This window comes from Oryzias latipes, chromosome 23 (assembly GCF_002234675.1).
Source record: "Oryzias latipes chromosome 23, ASM223467v1".
Taxonomy (NCBI): Eukaryota; Metazoa; Chordata; class Actinopteri; order Beloniformes; family Adrianichthyidae; genus Oryzias; species Oryzias latipes.
Genome location: NC_019881.2, coordinates 22124897 through 22151128, shown reverse-complemented (window position 1 = coordinate 22151128; position 26232 = coordinate 22124897). Strand labels below are relative to the sequence as shown.

The window sequence follows — 26232 nt, the reverse complement described above, 5'->3', positions numbered from 1 at the left end:
CAATAAATAAGTAGTTAACTAAAGTTTATTTTTTAACTCTAATTAATTCGTTAAAAGCAACAATAATAGCTGACAAGGCATTACTTATGCCTTAACTACATGTTAATTATAGTTACTTTAGCATAAATCCTTATACTGAGGGCAAAAAACCCAAATACTATTGGTTATAGTGATTATTGTTTATATTATAGCACCTGATAACAGGGGCCCGATTTTCTCAAAAACTCAGTGAATTGGCAAACCTAAAGCTAGCTCCAATTCTAATTATTATCAGAGAGCGCATTAATACAACCTGATCATAATCAGAAACCTGGTTTCTGGAAATGATAGAGCATCATTTACACCCACCACGGCAACAGCTTAACAATTGGAACTTTGTGGGAAAAGTTTTTTGGTGATAGATTTCCCCGAATATCTTCAAATCAGAGCAAATTGTTCAAATTCCAATGAACATTTTTTCCGTGGCGGCAAAGACGGCGTCTCTCGTGAGAATGTATAAAATTCCATTTAAAACAAAACCGAGCCTTAAAGTGAAACGAACCCGTGTTTTTTTAACTTCATCACGTGTCCTTTCACACAGAGACCCAGAACCAACTCTACGTGTTCTGAGAAAAGGCATTATGGTTGCTATGGACCGTTTTGAATACATTCCCATTTGGTCATGCTGTGTTATTGAAATCTTTTAAAAACTGATGTCAAACAGCTGCTTTCAAAATCTGGGGGGGGGGGGGGGGGGGTATGGGGTGCTGGAGGGGTGGATGTCATCTTTCAGCTTCTTTCTTTAAAAAAAAAAAGATCTCCCGCCTCACATTTTTTTTGGCACGTACGCACCACAACATGCCTGCTGACTGTCACCTGACTCCCCAGCTTGCCGGAGGTGATGTGCATTGTCTTTCAGCCTTGAATTAACGTTCTTTTAAATATGCCCCCCCCCCCCCCCCCCCCAAATCTTGGTCTTATTTGTTAAGTTATTCATAGAACCGCTGATTGCAGGCAGCCGTCAGAGCTAAATGAGGATTCTTTGTTATTGTGGAGTAATTAGGACAGCCATCGTTGTGCTCCGAGATGACAGGGTCAGTTAAATAGTTTTTCTCTCTCAGTAGTTGGGTCTGATTATGGGAGCTCAGGCGGCAGGCGGGCCCACCAGCGGCAGCCTGGGGAGGGATGCAGGGGATGAGAGCGGGAGGAGAGGGGAGGAAAGCAGAGCTTATCTCAGGCAATTAATCAGAGACACTCATATTGCAGGACAATTATTCAAAGCTCACTCCTGCATAACTCCGCTCAAGGTTCCAGTGGGCTTGCCGGCTTCCTCCACCCCCCCGCCGCCACCACCACCAACCCCATTTGGACGGGAAGGTCGGGAAAGTGAGAGGAAGGTGGAGCAGGAAGAAAAAGGAGGTGTGCTCGAGTCAGTGGAGGCAACACTAGGCCAAAGTCACTCAAAGTCTTGACTTCTCTGGAGGCCTGTTTTGTTTTTCAAGTTCACTCCCTGTCATGTTTACATGCATTAGGGGTTTTTAGCTGCTGGCGGAATAACATGGGCGTCTACTGTTAGTGTCTGAGTGTGCAGAAGAGTAGTAGTGTGTGAGCTGGAGCCCGGGGCCAGCATTATCGACATTCCTCGGTGGCAGCAGGGGTGGCTTGCCTGGCATCATACAAACAGGAAGAGGAAATAGCCCGACTTGAGTGTGGTTATCTCCTGAGAGCTCTCACAGCGTGCACGAGGCTGTTTGTTTGTGCGTTCAGGAGAGGATGCTGTTTAATTATGGATCCCGGTGGCGGTGCTCTGGTAAACAGCACCGGATCCACTCATTCTGAGCATCTCTGTTAATACTGTCAGCAAGTTTAAGGAAATAATCGTCTTTTTTAAGATAAAAGTTGAAGTCTTTTCTGTAACATTATTCATATTTAGTCCTCGCGTCATCTGATCCTAGACGTCTAAATTCTCCTAATTACAAAAAAGTTTTGTTCTTTTCGTGAACCATGTCGCGTTCTCCATTTCCTCTTGTGCAGTAACTTAAGCCGCTTTACCAAAACTTGCTTCGTCTTTTTAAGACGTTCATTTTGTTAGATGTCTGTTTTGTTCTTTAAAAAAATTAACTATATTCTATTATACAAGCCGGAAAATGTAAAACAGGAAATGCTGATACATCATGAGTCAAAGTACAGAATAGAAAAGTCTAAGTTTTTTTCAGTTCTGTACAGGATAAGGGAGAACAACAGAAATGTTTGATATTTTGCAGATGACACTTATCTATTTGACAAGACAAGCCAATCAGAAAACTTGGCTTCAAAGCAAAACTTAGCATAAATACAAGATTCTTCTAAAATGTTAAATTAAATTCAAATCAAATTAAGCAGTTTGTTGTCATGTGACACAACTGGAGACATTGGAGCTTTTTTTTATATATATAATTAAGCCACAAAGTGTCGCACATGATTGTAAATTGTTGTACTCCGTTTTCCTTTTCTTGATCTTTGTGAAACCAGCATCATGTCTCTGTTTTCTGTTCTTTCATGTTTCAGACATTTTTACAGTAATTGGACAAGTTTTCAAGCTTTTATTTTGAAGTGGTAAGGGATGATACAATGGGAAAATGTTATGGAGTTTTGGAAAAAATGTATCAACTTCGATGTGAAAAAGGTGTGGTTTTTACTAAGGAGTTAGAGATGCTTTTGAAAACTCTTGAGCATTTTTTTCACTTTCACATGAATCAAATCACTAAACCTGCTTTTCTTACATGAAAGAGGAATGTTCCAACCTAAAGTGATTAAGAGAATTTGGAGATTTTTTTTTTTTTGAATTGGCACACCTTGGATTGGATCTTATTGCAATTTTTTTTCTCCTGTTGTTTGCCTTAAAGTGTCAATGATATGTAATGGGCATGGCTACATTGATAGTTGCTGTGAAAAGTTGGAAATTATACTTTCATGCGGAGATACAAAATTTGGCAGAGGTATCAATCAGATCAAGAACTGATAGAAATGATATGGTTGCTATGAGATGTCATCTTCATGGAGGCCACCATTCATAATAAAAAAAATTCAACATTTCTGCCCTTTGACAGATTTCTGTTGTTGTGATCTGGGAATGGCTGCAGACAGGAAGCAATGAGGGACATTCAGCACTTCTTGCACTTTACTGCTTATATTAATTTTATTTTTAAACCTGAATATGTGGGCTTTGCATGTTGGATTAACATTGAGGCATTTCACATTTGTCGCTTGTCACCAAAAGAATCAAGACACCTTGATCTGAAAATATTTGCTGGACACAGTGCTGTATGATAACTGACTGTCGATTTTTGTCACATTCTGGACATTTTTTCCTCTAACCCGATATCATCAGACATCATGCTAATTACACAGAAAAGGCAGAACTTACCGTGTGAATTTGCAGGTGGGAGGAAGCTAAAAATGCAGCATGGAATCCCAGCAGGGATAAAAAAAAAGACTCACCTTAAAATAAATCTAAAATTGATTTTTGCAGTGAGCTTTCATTGTGGAACTGGAAGCAGGTCACCTGAGCGGCTCCCTCAAGATTATTATTTATGCAACTGTCAGTCAGATTTATCTTTATGTAAAGGGGGAGGGGATAAAGATTTCAAATCATAAGAACCAATCCATTTCTTTCTAATGGCTGACCGATGCTGCAAAGCTCACAGTGATACCAGCCCGATAAGAGATCCGAGCTGCATTGATGTCCCAGCTAAACTATATTTAGTACATTTTTTTGTGGCGCTGGAGCAGAACAGGCGCACCGACTCTGGCCAGCATTCAAACGCATTCATCGCCTCGCTTTTTCCCTCTCCTCTGCTCTCGTTCCAGCCCCGACCTGATCCGCGAATGTCACCTCCACTATGAAAGAGGAGGAAGGCACAGAGGAGGAGGAGGAGGAAGAGGGAGGGAGGAAGAGGCAGAGTGTCAGAAAATGCAAATGCAGCCTGCGTGCGTTTTTGCAAATTAAATGTCAGAACGTAAAATATTGTCAGTTTCATTTTGCTGCCGGAGGGATGACAAATCCATATTCGCCTTTAAATAAGACTCTTACTGCGGTGGAGGGCTAATCATGGCAGAACAAAGCGCGGTGATTAACGATAGCAATTTATTGTATCTGGCGGCCGGCGAGGAGGGGAGCAGGGAGACATCATAGTTATCATCATTCATATCATAAATAACAGGGCCCAGCCAATCACAGGGAGCTGCCGATGTCATCCCAAATAACCTTTGATAACAATTACCATAGAAGCAGTACAAACCCTGGAGTCACAATGTTATCTTATCCCCATTCTCTGCTTGTAGAATACAACACTATTACCATATAGATTAGACTATTTATAATGGTGCGTGTCACTCTGGTGCAGCTTTAAGTCGTGCATGTGCAGCACGGCGAGGACACGGCCAGGTTTGCAGAGGTGTGAGCACCGGGTAGGGGGACCTGTCTTTGGGAGGAGATTATAGCCTGGTCTTTATGAGGAGCGGACTCTGTATCACAAGGCTGCCAGGCCGCCTCACAATGGATGAATGTGTGCGCTCAGAGTTGGGTCGGTGGGGGCCGGAGGAACGTGGCTCCAAGGCGGGAAAAGCTAGGAGGAGATACTAGCATGGAAACCTTGATAAGTGTTGGAGATTAGCGGGGCGTATCTTGTCCGAGGCGTCGTTCCTCCTTGTTTCATCAGCTGATAGACATTTCCCGATGGCGAGCGGCGATATATATTTGAGTGGATTTTTCATCCCGCACACGAGGTGCACCGCTCCTTAATCCACCTGTTTTTACCAGAAATGAGCTGAATCTGCTCTCGCCCTGAGGGAAACAACATCCTCCACCCATCTTTGTACTCATGTTAAAGGAAATTGTTTTTAAAAAAAACACACAATTTCTGATGCTCTCGAGAAATTGCCTTAAATACCCACTACGATGAAAACAGCGTATTAAAAAGATAAAAAAATAAAATAAAAACATTAGTAGAAAAAGTCATCAACAGAATCTGTTTCTGTCAGAAAAGGTCATAAAAAGAACCGCTAGCCGAACATGTGGAGAACCTTCTCAAGAGCAACCAACCAAAAACCAAGAACACAAGGAGGACTCATGCAGGATGTCTTCAGAGAAGCAGATAAAGTTTGAAGTTTAAAGCCTCATCTGAATCAGTTCAGATCAGAGTTCATGATCTAACAGTCAGGAAGAGACTTTTAGACAAACATAGATCCGTGGAAGAGTTGGAGGAAGACACTGCTGAGCAACAACAGCATCTGGACGATCCACAAAACAAACCAAAAAAAGGTTTATGAGGCAGAAAAGGAACTTTCTGGAAGTAGTGCATCCAGACTTAAGGAGATAAACTCACAGCATGTGTAAAAAATATAACAGCTAACATGGTGGGGGGAGTATAATGGTGTGAACTTGATTCATTTTCAATTCTACATCCTTTAATTTTGTTGTCCACAAGTATTTTAAAGTTGATTCATGACTTTGGACTGAAGATCTTTAGGTCCAGATGTTATGACTCAACCTCAAGAAGACACCACCTGAATAAATGAGAACCTTCATGTTCTCCACAGAAAGACAAAAAAAAGGTTTGGGTTCTGCAGCAGGAAAAAGGAGCTGGTCCACCTCTGAACAGATCAACAATCAAAGTCTGGACTTCCGTCTGTCTGAGATCCTGTCAGTTTGATGACATAAAACGAGCGTTCAGCTTGAAAGTCTGAAAATGTGTCTGTATTTAAACGGTTCCTCCAGTTCTCTCAGACATTTTCCCTTCAGAGGCTTCGGTGTCGGCGGCTGATGATTTTCTCTTGTTGATTAATCTCTGAAATTAATTTGGGCTGCGAGTTAATCAGCATTTCTCGTTAAACAGACAAGCTTCTCAAAAATGGGGATTCGGTAAAAGTAAAAAAGTAACCAGCAGGCATTTGGCCTCTGTGTGGTGAAACGCTCCTCTGGAAAACAGTTCAGGCCTTCTTAACACCACGGGATTCATTCAGACTGCAGTCCCTCCAAAATAAATGCGATTTCTGCGTTATTTGATTGGCTCATGGGGGGGTTTCAGCAGACCATCTCTATGGAGATGATCACAAAATTTCCCCAAAATTCCCAACTCATTGGGGATTTAACTACTAATTAGGAAAAGTAAACATTTAGAAGCGTATTTCTTTGAGGAACTTACAAAATAAAAGACCCCCTTTGTTTTACACCTAATCCCATCCAACAGCTCTTTGCAGTCACAACATTTAAAGCCTTCGGGGGGTTGACCTGTTCGGTTTTTCGCCCGCAGACAGCCCGTATACCCTCGTGAGGGCAGTTGGGACTAAGGCATCAACAGATCGATGGTTCACGTCTGTGAGTGAGTGTTTCACTACAATTTGACAGACAAACGATGTCAGACTCATTCAGGAAGAATAGAAAGAAAGAATAAAAGAATAAAGGTTTATGTTCTTTTTCTATTCTTTGCGCTGGTCTCTTTTTACATTCTTAGCACTCGGTGTAGCTAACTGTTTAAGTTTTTGACTCAAACGTAGACTTTCTGGCGTTTTAGATACTGAAAATCGGAGACATGTTTATTATTTTTAGGCATTTATAGCGTCCTGAATGGCTCCTTGGTTGTGATTTGCTTTCCGTTTCTGTGCAGGTTGGCTGGGAATTCCCATGGATGTTTTCCTCCTCATGAGTTCTCCTTGAGACAATCACAGCTGCCTCTAATCGCTAATTAGGTTTTCATTATTTAAGGAGGTGTTTTTTTTCTGTTTTCTGAATCGGTACATCTTGCACATTTGTCTAGGTTTTGTTGTTTGGTTCATAGATGTTATTGAGTCTTTTAAACTCTCTAGGTTTGTTTGAGTCCTTTCTGCTCCTGGACTCTTATCCTGTAACAGCCGTTGTGTGTAGATAGTAAAGAAGTCTTCAAAATAATGGATGTTGGTGTCTGTGACAAACTTCCAGGTATTTTCAAAACAAAGTTCTAATTATTGCTTGCAGGAACTGTTTAATTAAAAATCTAAAATATCCCAAATTCAAAACCTCCAAGTGTGAGTTGATTTTGGGATGTAAATTCCAGAGGTTGAAGGGTTTTGCATCAGCCGCCAGCAAATTTTAACCTTTGGTTATTTTTCATTGGCATATTTTTCCTTTAATGTCCACTTTTTTGCCGTGTTCACACCAGCCTCAGTAATGTGCGTTCAAACGACCACTTCCAATAAAAGGCTTGCCTAAATGCCCATTTTGGGTTGCTGCACTCAAAAGTCTTGCGTTCACGTGTTGCTACACTGTTTTACAAACATGCGGCCATTGAATTCACATTGAAAGTTCCACCAGGTGGAACTTTGACCATTTAGGGACTCCAGTTTGGACACATGTCACATACAGGAGTGTCTGTAGCTTGAAACATGCCAAGGCCATTTCCTAAGTTTTGATTCCCTGACATGAAAAAACATAAACCACCTGCAAAAACACCTATGACCAAACGAGATGTTTGGAGGAAATGGAGCTCAAAAACCTCACAATCAAGCACAGCAGTGGAAGTGTAATGATATGGGTTAGTATTACAGCAGCTGGTCCTGAACACTTTTCATCCACTGAGTTAAAGAATGGTTTAGGTGCACAGCAGAGTAACTTTTGAAGGTCTAGACCTTAAAGAAGCAGAAACACCAGAGAACCGTCCTCTGAGGCGCAGACAGAAACGGCTCACCTCAAAAGTCAACGCATACATTCGTTTTGTTTGTTTTGTTCCGAGGTGACCTGTCTGCCACTCTAAGGCTGGTTAGGAGCCGTTTCTCAAAAGCAGTCTGCTGCTTTTAGTGCCTCTGGTGTTGTGGTTTGACCTTCACTGAAGAAAAAAGTGGCTTCGAGAAACAATCAGTTCTATACCAGGGGGAGGAAAAGACCAGCTGGAGGAGATAAAAACAGAGCAGGTGAATTAACCACGCGAAATGTAAAGAAGGATATTGAATTTTCGTGCTTACCTTCACGTGGACTGGGGGTTGGGATGATAGAAAATGAAAAAGGAATAAAGAGCAGCGAGGATGTGGAGGGAGGAAGAGCCAGCCAGTCAGCAGTTTCTGGCTCAGATATCAATGTGTGGGCTCACAACAGGTAATCTGTCTTGACAGGATCTTTACTGGAGTAAAGGCTGTTGGCTCGACGTGCTTTTGGGTTCATTCATACCTGAGAACCCCCCCTCGAGCACAGGAGCCGTGAAGCCTGTGTTGCATCAGGTCCTACCGAGTTAACGTCTCAAATCATCTTGACAAATCAAGGATTGTTTCATTGCAAAGCTGTGATGGAAACACCTCAAAATGACTAAAAATAACCACAGATTCCTGCTTTTAGTGATAAGACTGCAACTGACTGTTTGAAAACATAATTGATCTTAACCCATAAGATTACATCCTGAATGAAGGCCGGAGGAGGGCCAGTCCTGTCAATGCAAACCTACAGAGAAGCCGAGGATTTCAGTACTTGGCTGCTTTTTTTCTGGACGTATTCTTGTTTCCTGCTCTATTTTGAAAGTACGCTTTCAACGGCACATTTTCCACCTTCGTGATCTTGTGCAGATATGGTTTCTGGAGCTTCAGAAACAATGTTTGTTTGTTTGTTTGTTTATTGTTTGTCATGTGCAAGATAAACACACGGTCAACAATGCCATGAAATGCTTGGGGGACGAGAAGAACCGTTTGACCGTAATCGAGAGGTACTCAAGAGTAGTACATCGCAAAAGTAAAAAAATAAAATGAAAAAACAGGCATGTGGGGTGAAAATGGGTCAAATGCACCAGTATGGGGGTTGAGCTGTATGGATGTGGTGGGTATTTGGATTGTTTGGTCCGTGGACGGTCGTAGAGAGGAGTAGCTGCATCACGGGCGGCCGTGTTGCAGCGGTAGGGCGGTCGTCCCATGGTCGTAAGGTTGCAGGTTCGATTCCCGCCTTGCACGCCCATGAGTCGAAGTGTCCTTGGGCAAGACACTGATCCCCACCTTGCCTCTGGTGGTAGGCGGGCGCCTGTGTTTGGCAGCGGATGTACCATTGTCTTGCGTGTGGTACGTGTGTCGTGAAGTATTTGTCAGGATAATGTAATGTAAGTACTTATGGCGTACAGGTGATGCTGTCGTACGGCGTCCTTACGCCACACTCTAGTCGTTACTGAGGTGTGAGTACTGGCTCCTAACTGACTGCCACAAATGCTGCAAACACGGGGCGTCCACATGGTATGTAAGTGCCTGTACGGCCCCAGGAGGATGTCCACAAAAACTACACTCTGATCGTCTAATTTATTCATTTCTAACAATGTGACTGAACACAAGGAGTGTGCACGAATCACGTGAACAGCACCAACTGGCTCTTTGTGCAGTTTGTAGGATTTGGGGGTAAAACGGTAAAATCCTCGTCCACTTCCTTTTTACGTGTTGTATAAGTGATGACTATGACCTGTCGCTCGCAGCAAGCGGGTAGAAAAAATGTGCATGAACATTTCCTCTCTATGGGTTCACTGAGTGATCCACGCCTCTGAGATTTTGATTATTTTCAACAGCCCGTATCCACCTGTAAAGGCAGTTGGGATGGGAAGACGCCAGTAGGGACGTACATAGGACTGTTAGTAGTTGTGTAGAAGTTGAACGAAGGTGCCATTGAGAGATCAATAGCAGACAAACATAAAACTTGGTACACAAGTTTGTGATGCCAAGATGTGAGAAATCCAGCTGTAGAGGTGACCTCTAGCTGTCAGAGGGACACCATCTTGAGGCCAGATCAGTAGTCCCACAGAAACTTTGTACTTTTTACTTTTTTTCCTAAAAAACATTCAATCTACAGGTTTTTAATTTACATTAACAGGAACAAATGGCTGCGTAAAAAAGTAAATTCCGCCATTTTCCATTGGTGACGTCATCAAAAGTTTTTTTTAATAGAAAAAAAAAAGTTTACCCCACAACTGACACTGAGATACAGGAAAGTTTGACCCTCGTTGTTCTATTGTAGAGGTTTACTCTAGAAGGTAGCACAAGCATCACATACTAAAGAAAAGCAAAAAAATGTATGTACAGATTTAGAAGTAAAAATAAGTTATCCTTTCAAACATGAAAAAAAAAATACAGTTGCTTTGGGCCTGCATCCTTTGTTGGAACTTTTATTTTGAAAAAAATAAAAAGATTGTCTCAGTTTGCTGTAAAGTTCAAGCAATCACTCAAACATACAATTTTTGTTGATTTTGTAGAAGCTCCATCACAACTGAATCTGTTTTTTTGCATCACGTCACAAAAAAACAACCTCTTTGATTATTCAGGGATTGAATTGGAGAAACGGTTGGAGGTTTTTCTGACCTGGTAAATCACTCCTCTGTGTCCGGCTGGAGCTGGAGTGTGAAGCTTCATAACAAATCTGAAGCTGCTTTCTCTTTCCATCTCCTCCCTTAGATGGAACTCACAAAGTGATTTTCGCCTCTAAATCTCGTGATCGCTTTAATTTTTTGCTAGGCTGCTTCACCGGCGTCCTGGGAAAGGGCAAAGAGGAGGAAAGGAGCGGGAAGGCGGCGAAAAAGCGAGGGGATGAGGGGTCCGCAAACGTGGCTGGGAGAGAAAGAGGAGATGGTGGAAGAGTGGAGAACAGTATGGAGTTAAAGCTTTATCAGTGAGTGCCCTGAGGTATGTAGGGACGCTGCTGAATCCAGAGAGATTAGGGGGGAAAATGCAGCACATGGCAGTAAGGGGCTTACGCCACAGCTTGTATTAGTTCAGGTGAAAAGAGTATTGCTTTTACATAAAACTGGACAAATCCAGCCACAATGCATTTCCCGTTGGACCACAATAGGGTTCTCTATCTGTGGACCTCACCTTCTGTCCCTCGGGTTCCCCCAAAGCTCCTCTATCTAAACAGGAGTAGAGATTGAGGAAAAGGAGGAGAAAAACGCTGAGGAACACGGGCAGGAGGAGGAGAGACGGCGCCGCACCTCACTTCGTTTCTGGAGTGTAAAGGGAGGCTGCTGGCGAGTTGGTGGTGCTTATTTCCACAGGGGTCAGGAAATGTAATGTCCACCCCACTCCACCAAAGTCGGTCATAAACCATATCGGTTTCTTATCCCAAAAGACGATATTTGTAGTGATCACGGCTGCTAGCCAAAGGAAACGTAACTAACTGAAGGGGTTTTATTTTGAAAAACCAATGTTTGAGGTTCTAAAAAGAAAGTGAAGGTAAACAGAAAAAAACACACAAAAGAGGAACAAAAAAAAGGAGCACAGCAAAACAAAAACATGACAAGTTAAAAATACAAAAATCAAATCGGTCTCTGCTGTACGTTTGTTTTTCCGTGCACTCAGCTTTATGTAGGTCAACTTTGATCCCTGCAAAAAGCCCCATGAGAAGGCGTAGGTGTCTTTTCCCCACTGTACAAAATGCCACTTACAGTGTTGGTCATATGTGAACAGATGACTGGTGGGTTTGAGGCCCTACACAGTGATGGAAAGTAAAAAACTGCTGAAGATAGAGGTCATAGATTGGTACTTCAACTCGTTTGGTGACCGAGATCTTTTAAAGCTTTCGTTGAAGTTTAGCGTCGCTAAAAAAAATTGGTTGGTAAATGGACTCTGATTTCATTTTATTGTATGCATTCTCCACTTTAAAAGCCGGAATCAAAGCCCTTAGATGCGTAATGAGGACGCCGACCTTTACAGAAACGGCATGGCAGGTCATAACTGGTTGTAGTTCTTCATGCGGTTTCGTCACACGCCCCAGTACTAGATTGCCATCTTTCTGCCACCTGTTCTGTGAATTGAGAAGCAGTAGAATGACACACGGTGAAATAAGATGAAGCCACAGGTTCTGGAGGGACTTCTCAGTCGTGCTTTCAAAATGCCGCCTTCACAAAGGAGAAGGTTGAAGGAGAAGGAACCTTCAGCTTCTCCAAAATTCTGCTGCATGAGTTCTCACCAGGACCAGGAGGCGGGGTCACATCACCCCAATTTTAAAATCCCTGCATTGACGCCCCATATGCTTCAGGATTGATTTTAAGATACTTTTAAGCGTTTTTAAATGTATTATCGGTCGTGTGCCTTCTTATTTATCCAATCTTTTAGTAAGGTATGAACCCTCCCGGACCCTGAGATCCTCTGGCTCTGGTCTGTTAACCATTCCGACTGTAAAATCCAAAACCTACGGAGAAGCTTCAGCACTATGGCCCCCGTTTATGGAACGGAGGACCTGAGAGCCGCAGAGAGCATTGAAGTTTTTGAGAAAAGGCTAAAGACCCATCTTTTTAACCTGGCTTTTAGCTAATTTTTTATACCACTATTTATGTATTTGTTTGTTTTATTTATTTATTTTTATTTATCCATTTTATCTTGTTTGTCCATTTTATTTCTTTTTCCCGGTGCCTCAGTTCCTCAGTTGGGACCTTTCCCTCTGGGTTGGATTCTGTTCAGCCTCTGCGGCTCTGGATGTGAACCTGCATCACCACCTAGCTGTGGTGGAGCGGTCCCCGCCTGTGAAGCTGCATTTGGCTGGTCATGCGGCGGCTCCAATTATCAGCGTTTCCAACATCTTGGTAGTGAATGATGATGACTATTAATGTAAATGTTGGGCTGTATAAATAAAATTGAATTAATATTCAAATTCCATGCGGTATAAAGGGACAGAAAATCTTTAGTTGATTTGAAATGAGATAAACGTGAAAAGTGGTTGAGCCAAGGGGCCAAACCTAATGATCTTTTTATTGAACATTACGTTCATGGAGAGTTTGACTGTAATCTGCTGCTCCTCAGATGCTTTCAACAGACAAGGAGGCCGGCCTGCGCACTTCCAAGTCTCTTACCTGTCGTACAGTAAGCTCAGGTAACAATGGCCCCTTACATCATAGCGTGAGCTCGCTCCGTTTTCAAGCCACAGATCCAAAGCGTCTCCGGCACCCCTCCTTGCCCCCCATTATGGGGAGAACAAAACCCTCCGAGATCCAACTTGGTCACAAAAAACCCCAGTTGAATGGTGCTTAACGTCAATTTGAGACACGGTTAATCAATTTGGACCCTCGTTCTCTTGATGTCTCGTCACTCATTAAATTAAGAGCGGCGTCTGTTTGAGCGATTCGCCGCTCATCGCGATACGGCGCAGGTTAAGTAGGAGGAGCATGTTTCAGGATGGCTCCCCGCCGTTCCGAAACACTTAGCAGGTGATTAGCATAAGCTGATAGCGCTATCAGGCGCGTGCCATTGAGGTGACCCTGAAGACGCCACCCCCCCAACTTCCTTCAACGCCACCCATCTTACCCCTGTTCCCCCTCCCCGCCTCATCCTTTACTCCCTCAGAGAAGGCCTTATCTGGGATGTACAGGGCCTCTGTAGCCTCCTGGGGAGATGATAGAGGGAGGGGGCAGAGGTGGGAGGTGGTGGGGCAATCCCATTGTTGAGCAGTGTGTCTTTGGACGTGTCCTCTAATGTTTCAGAAGATAATGTCGGCTCTACTTTTTAAAGTTATGTAACATTTGTCAGAAAAGTAAACAACGTGGCGGCTGAGACGGATTTCTGTTCATGCTAGTTAGCTTAGCTAATATGAGCAGTTGGAACACAATAATTTTTTTTATTTAAAAAGTGATTTTATTTAAAAAAAATGCTTTCTGGATATTCAGTTTTTTTTTCCATTTAAAAGAAAGAAATTGGACATTTTGAGGCATAAATTTACAATTTTTCTCCTAAATTATAAATTTTTTTCCCGTAAACGTCCAACATTTTTCTCTTATGTAGGACTTTGAAAATTTGACTTTTTTCCCCAAAATGTAACACATTTCTTAATATAAAATTTTGATCTATTTTCAGAAAATTTACGACTTTATTTTTGCAAAATACATTTTGACAATTTTATGGCATCAGTTTTGACCTTCTGATAATGTTGAAACTTTATTCTAGTAATTTAATTTAATTTTTTTCATAATTTACAGCTTTTTTCTCTTACATTTTTACTTCTTTATCGTATTTGCACCACGTTATTCTCATTTTTCCTGTTTTTTGTTTAACTTTATGTCTGAAAATTTTGATTTTTTTTCTCTTAATTTTACAAAAGTATTCTTTTAATTCTTAAACTTATCTCTTAATTTCTCATAACTTTTTTCTTTATTTTTGTAAAATCTGTAGTTTTTCTCATAGTTGTACAATTTTAATCTCGTTGAATATTGATTTTCTTTTTCTTATAAGACGTACAGATATTCAAAAGGTAGTAAAGTTTAACTTCCTGATTGGTCAACTGGTGTAAGTCCAATGTCATTTAGGAAGCTCCGGTCTAAAAAGCCCCGCCCATCTTTGAACGCTCCCGAGAGCGGCGGAGCTCGCCCCGGGACACTTAGGGGCAGCAAGGTGAGGTAAACCGGCCCCCGGGGGGGACGGGGAGGCAGCCTGCTCCGGCCTCCTGAACCCTATAATTCTTTTTTCCCTTTTTTATGGAGGCAATATTAAATAAAAGCTAAAGGTAAACCAACACTAGGCGTAAGGAGGGCCCGCTATATCCAAAGAGTATTGGAAACAGGAAGTGATGTCAGAGACGGAATGCACTCCTGTACTCATCGTCCACAACTTTTCCAAGAGGAGCAAACAACAACCTGCAAACGTGGAAAACTTTCTCTCAAATGTAGAAGAATTGAACAAAAAAAGGGAAAGTTAATTAACCCAAATTTCTGTCTATTTTATACCCTTTTTGAGGAGGCGTCCTCTTTGCCTCCACATCCCTCCCACGTCACCTCGCCGAGACCCATCTGTGTCTAGAAGAAAGTATGATGAAACCACAAAACAATGAGCGAACGTAAAGAACACAAGTGTGGCGACGCGTTTCTTGAAGGTAAGCCATTTCCATGCAGGTTAAGAGCTTAGCATCGACACAGCACTATTCATATCAGCCTACCATTATGATGCAAATGATAACAGCGGTCCCTGGCTCTCTCCTCTCCATCTTTTTATGCACTTTATAGCACGAGCAGCTGCAGTACCGAGCACACACACACGGTAAAATTTACCCAGCTCTATTGCTTATCCCCTTTGTTTGAGCTGATTGGATCTGCGGCAATCACATGTTTACTCAGAGCGCTATCTCTTTGAGAAAGCGCCGTCACGGGTAGTGGAGAGTAACATTCGCCTCTTTTTGTATTTTCGCTTTATTTTGGAGATGGGCACGCACACACGCTCTTTATGTATATATGGTAATAAGCTGGCTAACACGGTTTCACACTGTTTGTTTCTGAAAATGATGCAACTTGCCAGACATCCTTTTTTTTTTTTCTGCTGATGTTCACAGTTTCCTTTTCTTTTTTCTTTTTTTCCTTTCTCAGGGCGGGCGTTTTGGAAGGAGCGAATGGGAGACGGGAAGAGCGGAGGGAGGCGTGTGTTCAAAAAATTCACAAAGGTTTTGTAATAAATGCGTCCATGACAATAAAAACAAAAACATTAAAGGGAGAAAAGACATGTTTCTGTGTTAAACAATTAGTGCTGCAGCATTAGAGGCGATCAGGAGGAGACAAAAGCGCTGCAGCGGCAGGGGGTTTACCCCAGACACAAAGACACAAAGACAGATGCTCTGCAGCCCAGCCAAGCTGCAGCATCACTCCGGTTCGGCGGTTTGGAAGCTCGGAAGGATCTTTGGGTCCGTTCTGGGGAGACTGTGAGCTGCAGTTTGTCTACATCATCAGCTCGTCTGGATAATTAAATTCATTTGTGACCACGAGCTACCAGAAATCCACGACAACAACGCAGCATTTAAAACTTCCGCAAAAGTTACCGCCCCCTCCCATATGGTGGCGAGAAAAGGTGCTTTTGCCTGCGTAAATATTTAGGACTTTCCAAACCTGCGTGGCCTCCTTTGGTAAAGCAGCTGCTTTCTTAGCCAGAATTCTCGAAATGATCTTTTTCTGAAACCAGCAAACAGTCAGATTCAAGCCGGTCTTCTGCTAGAAGGACCTTGAACCGATTTTTCCTGTGTTTGTGTCCTCTTCAGCATTTGCTGGTAATTAATGTTCATAATTAACGGCAACAGGCAAGCAGCCCCACACCATCACACTACCACCACCATGTTTAAGTGTTAATTCAATAAAGTTCATTGTGACTACAAAGTTAACTAAGTTCTTAAGTTATTTTTTCTCAGACATGGTTTGTGTTTGTCAACATACCTTACATGTTTCGGTGGAATCACTTCCGCCTTCGTCAGAGTCGTCATCAGGTGGTGGTGATGTGACGTCTTTAAAAACAGATGATTCTGACAGAGGTGGAGTCACCTGTCAGACTTTGACAAGTGACTCCGCCCCTTGATGTCCGTTTTTTTGCTGGAGGATGTTGCTCCAGGTAGGGGAGAGCAGGAAGGCCCCCTCATCCCGGTTCATGGAAGTGTGGGCTCGCTTTGGTATCTCCACCGCCTCCAGGATCCATCTGGGGTGTCTGTTGTCTTCAGTGTGGAGGACTTTGGCCTTTTCCCAGTCCATGATCTAGTTTTCCTGGTTGCAGTGGTCCGTTATGGCTGATTTCATATTTTCTTGAACTGCCTGTTGTCGTCTGGCTCTTGTTAGTATTTTCTTTGTTTCCTTTTCGCTTTGTTTTTGATGTTCTGTTTTTCTTGTGATGAAGGTGCGTCCTGTTTCTCCGATGTATGTTTTATTGCAGGTGTGACGTGGTATTTCATAAATGACGTTGCATTTGCTATTTTGCTCGATCTTGTCTTTGGATGAACCAGTGGTGAGTTTTTTCTACGGTTTAACTGGGGGGCTGATGTGATATTTTTTCATGGCCCTTTGGATGCGTTCTGTTATTCCTCAGATGTACGGCAATGTGACCATTCCTTTGTTTTCTGTCTTCTTTGTATTTCCTTGTATTCCTTGTATTTCTTCTGCTCCACCTGTTTTTGTCCCTTTTTTATATTACCAGCGGACAAAGGCAGAACCACAGTCACCCTGGACGCAGAAAAATGAAGGTAATTGACCGCGTTTTGGCACCGAGCGTCCAAATGGCTCCAAAGAGTGTCTCCTATGACAAATTAAATTGAACTAGGTCAGAGGTCAGGCAAACCGATTTTGTTTCGTCGAGCCTCTTGCAGAGTCTGTGTATAAATGTTAATGACTCTCTGTAAACGTTTACGTTGTTTGAAATGTGGCGTTTGCCCGTTTGCCACCAAAATGGCGGGCAATATGTGGGTCAAAGGTCATCTCCAGAATGATCTTTAATCTATGTTTGGATGTGTCTGACATGGTCAAGGGGGTTTTTACTGAAAGAAGGGTCAGATCCCTCCCATAAGCGTTTTCATTAACTCAGCGGAAAGCAGGTGTTTGACACCACTGCTGGGTCATCGCTTGGGGGGGGGGGTACTGTAAATGAAATGATGGGAAAAATTACATAAGGCAAAAAAAACTGATTTTATCTAACAATGTGGAGCAAACAGAACTAGTTTGCACTAAAAACAAAGTCCAAACTTCAACGAATTTAAGAACAAATCTAGAAATATGATTACATCGATAAACTGTGATGTATCTGAAAATATTTAGGATTAGAAATGTAATTAGTGTGGGGGATGCATTCGGGGTGTGTTGGGGAATTAAGATCTAAAAACGAACTAAATTAGCGTTTACATGCGAGAATACGCATATGTTCAGATGTTTCCATGAGTGTATTTACCTATTTACACGCGTGTAGGTAAATACATACATGTAGGTCCTGTATGTCTGACTTTGCAGCCTCATGGCTGGGAAGTGGACCCTGTTGCTGTCGCTCCTGGTATGAACAGATTCCCAAATACTGTTTCCTCCCAACTCTTCCTTAATTTGAATTTTACTTAATAAAGGATTAGTTGATTGTGTGTGGAAATGGAGGGAGGGGGGGTGGGTAAAGGGTGGACTGGGTTTCTCCTTTTTTATTGATTGATTAATTTATTGTCTGATTCTATTTTTAATTGTAAAGCGCCTCGACTTGCACAAGTATAAGAAGCCCTTTTTTTTTATAAATAAAGTTTGATTGATTGTTATATGCGTGTATTTAAAACTGAAAGTGTCCTCATTAGAACAGGGCTACAGATGGAGGGTCTTCAGTAATAAACTTGGTCTAGGACACGGTGTGAATTTATTACTTTTTACTTTTATTATTTTTTTCTATCTTTCCTTCTAAAGTAAATGAAATATCATCATCATCATTAGAGGATAATGGCTCTCGCTGCACAACTGAAGTATCAGAGCTCCAGAATCATCTTTGAGACCCCTCATATTTAGGTTTCCGCTTTATGACCACATAAACCTCAAGAAGGTGACGTCAATTCATATCAGGGTGGAACATCAATGTAGTAGACCGCTTGGCAAACCTGAAGACAGGAAATGTCCGTGTAGATTTCTTTTTTCTACATGCATGCTGTGGGCAACAGGTCCTTGTGAACGCTAACACAACACATGAGGTTGAAGTAGGCATGTCGTACCGATTTACCTATCACGTGCACACCCCGTGCATTGGTGGTGCACACCAACGTGCACACTCTCTTGGTGCGCGTTCTCTCACCTTACTGACGACTAGAGTGTGGCGTCACCTCTACACGTGACTTCCATTACCCTTACGAATATTTCACGACACACTTACCCCACGCACAACGTTCCATTATCGCGACGTCCCTCAAGAGCTTGTGACCAACTAGCAAATGTCACCTCAGTAAGCACACAGGTGTCCCTGTCGTTGGCGTTTCGCCCCGAGGTTTGTGTTTGTCGGTGTGCGTACGTTTGTCGTTTCAATCAAAACACGGTCTTTTGTTTCAGGACCGTAACAGGTTTAATTCAGCCCGGTCTGTGACATCTGAGCCCGCCCTGCGTGAACCGATGCGGGTCATTAAAGGACTCTGCGGGCCGGCGTTTGGAGTGGGCCCTTCAGCCTTAACCGTCTGTCATCGTTGCGATTACGCCTCGCTTTCGACAACAGCTCAGAAGGACATGGAAAGGAAGGGACGCTGGACCTCCTGCTGCCTGTGTGGTCACTCTCAACTTTCAGTTCCAGTTTGCTCCAAATGTGTGTGTGTTCGCTCAAGCCCCCCCCCCCCCCCCATCCAGTGGCGTCTACGGCGTACATCCGACTCAATGGCTCCAGTGTTCGTATGTGTGTGTGTGTGTCTGCGTGTGGGTGTATGACTATGGCACTTAACCCTGTGACCGGCTGGAGAATGATCTCCACAGAAATTGTGGCTAAGCCGGTCACCCCCCTCCACCCCCCACTCCTCCACGGTGTGTGTTACCACCCCAAGAGAGGCCAACAAGCTCACACACACACACACACACAGGCAGACACACAAGCGTTTTCCGTGTTCTTCAAGGCGGGCGGTGGTGGCGTACGGCCCCATGTTTAGACTCTGCGTCTTTGTTCGTCCCTCATGGCGCCTCCCATACCTGCATATGAGGGAGGAAGTCTCTGCTGTTTCCACTTTAAAGCCAGGAAGTGTTTGATTCCCTCGGCTTCCGCGGCTCCTAAAAGCCCATTTCATCTGAGTCTGCAAACCTCAGAGTGACAAAACGCTTTTATTGCCGCAGTCTGCGTCCTCTTTGTTGTGGGCTTTGATTAAACCTGCCGATGGCTCTGTTGAGCCCCGCCGCTGCACGCACACAACAGGAACACCTGCCGATGCCCCACGAGTCACAAACCCAGGCGGGTGTCCTGTTGGTCCGTAGAATCTGCAGGTATGGCTCGACCTGCAGTTCAGCTGTTTGGTTTCATCTTAATATCTCAGAAGAATTCACTTCATAAATACTGCTTGTGTCGTTGCCTTAAACATGTAAACTGTCTGGAATTTTTCACAAAGACCCCAAAGTTGAGGAAGGAGGGCCGCGTTTGATTTCTTTTTTCTTTTCTTCTTCTCTTAATTCAACTAATTTTCAAACACTTGGAATAGAAGGAAACCCAAATATTGAAGAAAGACTTTAGGCTGGATTTAACCCTTTAACACCACAGCTCTAGCTTACATTCTTTCGGCTACCGTAACTCTGATGCTGAGGGTGTATTCAGACAGGAAAAATCTGTGTGTCCGGACCGAGTCCGCTTAATTTGGCCCAGATCGAGTCATGAACCTTGCATTTGTTCTGTATTCAGGGGAGTTTCCTGTTCTGGACCAAAGCTTGTAAACAAAACCATGTGACTAAAGATCTCTTCAGTCATTGGCCAGGAACTACGAGGGCCGGTCAAAACAACTTGAGGTAGAAATTATGGAAGTCCAGCGCTTTCCAGTCCTTGGCAGGATAGTTGACACTGAATCTCACTTTATATTTCGCCGACCAATTTGATGCGTCAGGTACAACACTTTTATCTGGTTGAGGCAAACTGGCAAGAAGACGACTAAGAAGCTGCACTGATAAGTATTTATGACAAGAAGATTGTCGGGAAAACAGTGAGAAACAATGTGCGTCACGGTAAAAGTTGTTTTAATGAGCCTGAATTCATCCGACCATGTTTCAGTGAGTTGCTGTGTCTCATCGTTGTGGTGTTAAGACATTGTTTTGAGAGAATTCTGTTGAGGAACTACAAGGTAGCTTTTAGGATGATGTCACAGCAGCGCCGCCTGCATTGGTCAGAATGGTGATCCTGACCAATGGACTGAGTAACAGTTGTGCATTTCTCTATAGAAGTCTATAAAGCTTCTTGGAGCCAGCAGATACTTCCTGTTTGGAGCCCCAGGGGGGAGGGGTCACTCAGTCCAGTTCTCAGATACAGTCACTGGGAAAAGCAAGCAGCAGAAGGTAATTCAGTCCTGATTAAGATTAAAACTTTATTTCTCGGGGATTACTTTCCTATAAATTCTGCAAACTTTCCCTCCAGTGTTTTATGTTGCAGCAGACTTTTCCTGTTCCTTCACTAATCAATAAAAAAAGTCTTCTCTGCTGTTGCTGATCTATAATTACCAACCAGGAGTCTGCAGCTGACTGAGACCTTCTCTTTCAACATCGTAACCCAACTCTCCATTGATACCTTGTTAACCTAGAGCAGCTCAGGGAGCCCCAGCCCCACCTTCTAACCTACGCCCTCCTGAGGTCAGATGACTGACACTTCGACAGCCAGATGCCCCCCCCCCCCCACTCTCTGAGGATGGGTGCTTATCTGCCGCAGAGGGTCAAAGAGCTGTCAGACGTCTGAGCCCAGTGTTGTGTGTGTTTAAGTAAAATGATATGCTTGCGGCGTGATGCTCAGCTAAGGTGATGTGTTAAGCTGGGACCAGCGCCATGGCAACAAGGACATCCAGCCGCATGTGTTAAAGAGTCGTGAAATCATGAAAGTTTAGATGACTGTAGTTGGGGAAAAAGGAAGGAAAAGGAGATCCACCTGGTTGCTTCATGCAGGATTTTTTTTCCAACATCAGCAGTTGTTTGTTCAGACCTGACCTGCATTTCCATGTCCAGATGCTCCGCCCACACCTCCACAGCTCCATCAGATAAAGTCAGGTCCTATCTGCACTTTTCTTTCCTTTCCTTCCTTTATTTTTAAATCAATTTTCAATTTTTTTCTTTTCTTTTAAAGTAAATTTTATTTTGATTATTTCTATGATGTATTGTGATTTTAATGCATTTTTTTGTTTTGGGAAGCACCTTGAATTACTCTGTGTACGAATTGTGCTATACAAATAAACTTGCCTTGCCTTGCCACTGGGACTCAAAATGTTTGCAAAAACAAGGTGTAAAGAGCTCAGAACTGGAGTCCATTCAGCAAAAGTGGGTTTTTCTTTGTCTGAAAACATTTGATTTGGTGCAATTGTGTTTCCATGGTGCCAAAATTTAAGTCCAGCCAATAACCTGTATCATGCTGCTCAAAGTATTTAACTTTTTTTACTTTTTAATCATTCTAGGTGTATTTGAGGCGGTAAAACCCCTCTCTACACACTTTTCTCAGACAGACATGAACATTCTCACACTCCTCTTTCTTGTTTAAACTCTCAAAGTACAAACCTGAGTAGTAAAATAAGAATCAAAACTTATATTTATATAGTGCTTCCCCAGTCACCCACACCAACCTGAAGCCACCAGGAGAATTGTGGAGTTCAGAGTTTGACACTTCAGCAAATAGGTGAAAACTGAACCTGCAACCTTCCGATCAGCGGTGAATTTTGAGTTCTGAATGTGCAAGCGTGAAACGAGCGTTTTGACACGTTTACATTGACTTTACATTGAACAGGCTGCTTGAACTTTCGATGCTGAGGGCAGTGTGAACGTAGTTTAAGGCAGTGGAGTCGGCATCACTGTGTATTTGAATGTGTGTGGGTGAATGGGACTGACTGTGAAGCGCTTTGGGCCTCAAAGGAAGATAGAAAAGCGTTATAGAAGTATATGGCATTTACCATTTATGAAGAATTCACTTAAAGGGCTTATGTCATACTGAACCTTTCAGAGTTAACTATATCCATACAGCGGTATAAGATCATATATTACCTTTGGCACTATAAAAAAATTTAAAAAAAAAAGAGTTATTTTCGCAACTCATTTTTCCAACCCGGAAGTAAGACAACTTGATCTCTGAGGCTCCGCCTTTCCCTCCATGTGGGTTCATGACATGACATTTCACCCACGAAAGCAAAGAACATCCGAACTTTTACAAAGATGGATGTGTAGATCGTCCATTTAAAAAGAAAGTGTTTAGCCGATCACCGCTAGCTCCACTGAGAAAGTGGGCGTGTCTGTTAGCCTGGGGGCGGAACTGGCAGCACAGACTCTTTCTGGAAGGCGCTGTTCTTTACTTTGTGATGTCACAATGTGAGGACCCACTCATTTTCGTGGATTGGGAGGGGCTGATGCTCAGGTTTTAGAGGAATACTCGCAGAAGCATGAATGGATCAAAATACAGTTTGGGATTATTTATAGTGAGGAAAGAGCATTATGATCCAAATAAAAGCTCAATAAAGTTGATTTTGCATGTCCTGTAAAAGTTATCTAGGAGTCGTGTTACGCAGTTCTAACTTCTGATGGTTTGGAAAGCAACTTGCACAGCAGTGTTAGTAAGTTTCATGACTGCAGAGACGTCTGCTCACTTTGATGCTTCCAACATAAACCAATCCGACTGTGTGATGAGTTTATGCATATCAGCAGCAGGAAATTCCATTTCTTCTTTGACTTTGACTATCACGACTGTCACTATAAAAAGGTGAACCTGTCAGTAAAAGCTGCTCCCCTTTTTTGTTTTTGTTTTTTCAGTCGTGTTTGACGGCGTCCACCTCTGCTCTTTTTGCAGCACGAGGACGCTTTTCTGCCGCTGCATTTCATTCCTGACCTTCTCACTTCCCTCATGATGACTGAGGCCCATTCAATCCCATTTCTGATGCATCAGTGCTGACTGGCTGCAGACGCCATTCTGCTACGTTCCATTCTTCCGCACCGTCTCCCGATCCATTTTGTGCCACAAAAAAAAAAGGTGCTGGCGTCCTGATCTTGGCTGCGTGCTGATGACGCTCTTATTGCTCTGATATTTCTCAGCTTAATGAAATCTGCTCTGCCTCACACTGATGGAACTCTGTTAACTTTGATCTCACAATTAAGTCTGCGTGAACAGCTAATAAAGCATAATCTGCCCTGTATCTGCTTGCCTGCGCCCGAGGCTCGGGGGGCCTTTTAGCATATCTGCGCCGCTGCTCCTGACTGACACTTTGTTGCTCTCGGCTGCAACAGTGACTTATTTTATCACGCCCCAGATAATACAATCAAGTATTAAGAAGCTGAAAATCAAACCAGATCTGCATCAGTGGAGTGGCAGATGAGTGGCAGATGCCTGCAGGGCTTCTAGTTGTTCAAGTTTTTATCCCTTTACTTTTAAGCAGCTCCCCTGAACTGAAGGATGAAAGGAGGAGGGAGACTGTTTTTTTTTTGCCATCTCCTCATTTGTGCAGTTTGGAAACATTTATGCCACATATTGTTCATTACCGAAGCGCTGGCGTCACTCCCGACCTCCTGATCCCTCTCATAACCTTTACGTGCATTTGGTTGATCAGACGGAACAATGGGCCAAAGCAAGATTTGTGCTTTAGGATAAGAACAAAGTGAAATTGCAGTCCAGGACCGAATCCACGGACAGACGGTAGCAGTTTGGTTCTGGAGAATTGATAAGGAATGTTTTCCACATGAGTTTTGCTGCTGATTGGAGCTGCTGTTGTCCTCTCCTTCTAACCTCACAGTTATGGACATGGGCCAGATCTGCAGACCTGGTCGACTCTTGATGTTTGAGTCCTGTTTCCTCTTAAATTTGTCTTTCTTTCCAGGATCAAACTAAATCCTGAACTAAATCAAAGTCCTTCCTGTTTCAGCAGAGGCATAAAGAGCCTTTTCCAAATGCACTTTCAGCATTCAGTGTTCACACCGATTTGTCGCTGCCTGACACTAGCGCATGTCCACCAGCCACAGTTAGAAAAGTCTCGGTGTGAAATGTTAAAGTGGTACAAATCTGGTGAATGTTGCTTTCACAGCTCTATTCTGATAAATTAAAGGCCTCTCCAGAGGCTCCACTAAAACACGGTGTACCCCAGGGCTCTGTTTTAGGCCCTCTTTTATTCTCGCTGTATCTGCTGCCATTTGTAGGAAATATAATGTGTCGTTCAACTGATATGCTGATGACATCCAGATCTATGTTCCTTTCAAATCTGGAGGAGCTGAGGGTCTTGACAATCTACAGAGGTGCTTAGCATACATCAAATCTTGGATGGAGCTTAACTTCCTCTGTCTGATTGAAAAATCTGCTTTGATCTTCTCCAGACTGGACTACTGTAACTCTCTGTACAGTGGCATTGACCGGTCTCTGCTCCGCCGGCTCCAGCTGGTTTAAAATTCAGCGTCCCACCTGTCAACCAGACGTTGCGAGCATATTACTCCAATATTGCACTCTCCTCACTGGCTGCCTGTGTCTTTTAGAAACATTTTTAAGATTTCACTTCTGATTTTACCACATCTGCTATTTTCTCCTTGGTACATCCATGAGTTAAAAGGGTGACCATCCACGAGTCCCTGATTGATCGAAGTTCAACTGGTTTAATTTTCAATGCACGTTCAATGGCCGCGCATTTTTGTAAGTAGAGCGTGAAGGCGGACTTAAAAACCTGCATAGTGACGACGCTGGGACGCAAGAGTTTTGAAGGTGGAAGCATACACATGTCTAGAAGATGGAAGACTAATCTTCAACTGTTACAGATTTCAGCCACACGCGTGCTGACGAAGACCACGGGAACACATTACACCCTTTTTGAAATCATGGCATTCCCTGTGCATTTAATGGATTTTAAAGTTCTTTTCTTTGTTTAATAAATTCTGTTGTGGTCTAGGGCCGTCATATCTGTCTGATTGTATTTTAAAGTAGGAGCCCTTGCAGACCCTGTGGTCCTCTGACACGGGCCTTTTGGTTATTCCAAAAGTCAGAACTAAAACTTACGGCAAGGCCTCTATCAATAATTGTTTTGGGTTTTTTTAACTTTAAGGTGAAAATAAGTCATCTTTTGCTATTCATGTTTTTAAATGACAACTTGCTGTATTGAAAAAAATGAAACATTTGTTGATAATTAAATGTTTATAATCCACCACTCTAAAAAAGTCTGTATCAAAATTGAGACGGTGGGTATAAATAAGGAGCTTTTTTCCTGAACATTCATGTCAATATTTTTGCATTCTTAACAATGTTGTGAGCGAAAATGTATCTCATGAAAAAATTGTTGTTTTTTTTGTGTGGAATTTATCAAAAGATTTCAATTCCAAATCCAATTGAATTTCATGTCAATTCTATGATGTAGTGGACTTTAAAGGGTTGAAGATTTTGTGTTTTTCTTTTGTTTTCCTAACTTCAGCTGTTTTAATTAAACAGGGATAACACAAGCCTCATATAAACCAATTTCAGTTTTCTCTCTGTTGTGCTGTTTTTCTGGATATTTTTCTTTTAAAAACTGTAAAACTTTTAGATTAACTTAATCTCAGTTAACTGTGATTTTTGCTGAAAATGAAAATGTTTTTTTTTTGGTGTTTTTAACATGTTCTTGTAGCTTTTTATTCCTGACGGAGGACATAGATAAAATAATTTAGGTTTAAAACTGCGTTTCTGAGTATTTCTTTATTTAAATCGTGTTGGGTCAGGAGCAGAGGAAGAAGCTCGGGTTTGCAACTGCTGTTGATGGGCCAAAGTCATGGAGGTATTTTTGTGCCATTATTCCAAGCAGGACCCTCGCTGTTCAGAGCGTAAAAAGTTTAAAAAAAATCTGTGTGCTCAAAAATTAGCTTCCACTTAAAACAGAAAAATGCACTCAAGAGAAATTCTCTTTTCTTC

General features: G+C 42.6%; 1 long non-coding RNA gene across 4 annotated transcripts in view; it reads left to right on the top strand.

Moving 5' to 3' along the window:
- LOC110017608 overlaps positions 1-16117 on the top strand; it is a 53976-nt gene extending 37859 nt beyond the window's left edge. For 2 of the 4 annotated variants that reach the window (XR_002872824.1, XR_002872821.1), the window contains 3 exons: positions 14665-14800; positions 14931-14964; positions 15288-16117. This is a non-coding gene — a long non-coding RNA (uncharacterized LOC110017608). The remainder of the gene's footprint in view (positions 1-14664; positions 14801-14930; positions 14965-15287) is intronic. The other 2 variants (XR_002872823.1, XR_002872822.1) reach the window with 2 other exon arrangements.
- Positions 16118-26232: the final 10115 nt, after the last annotated feature.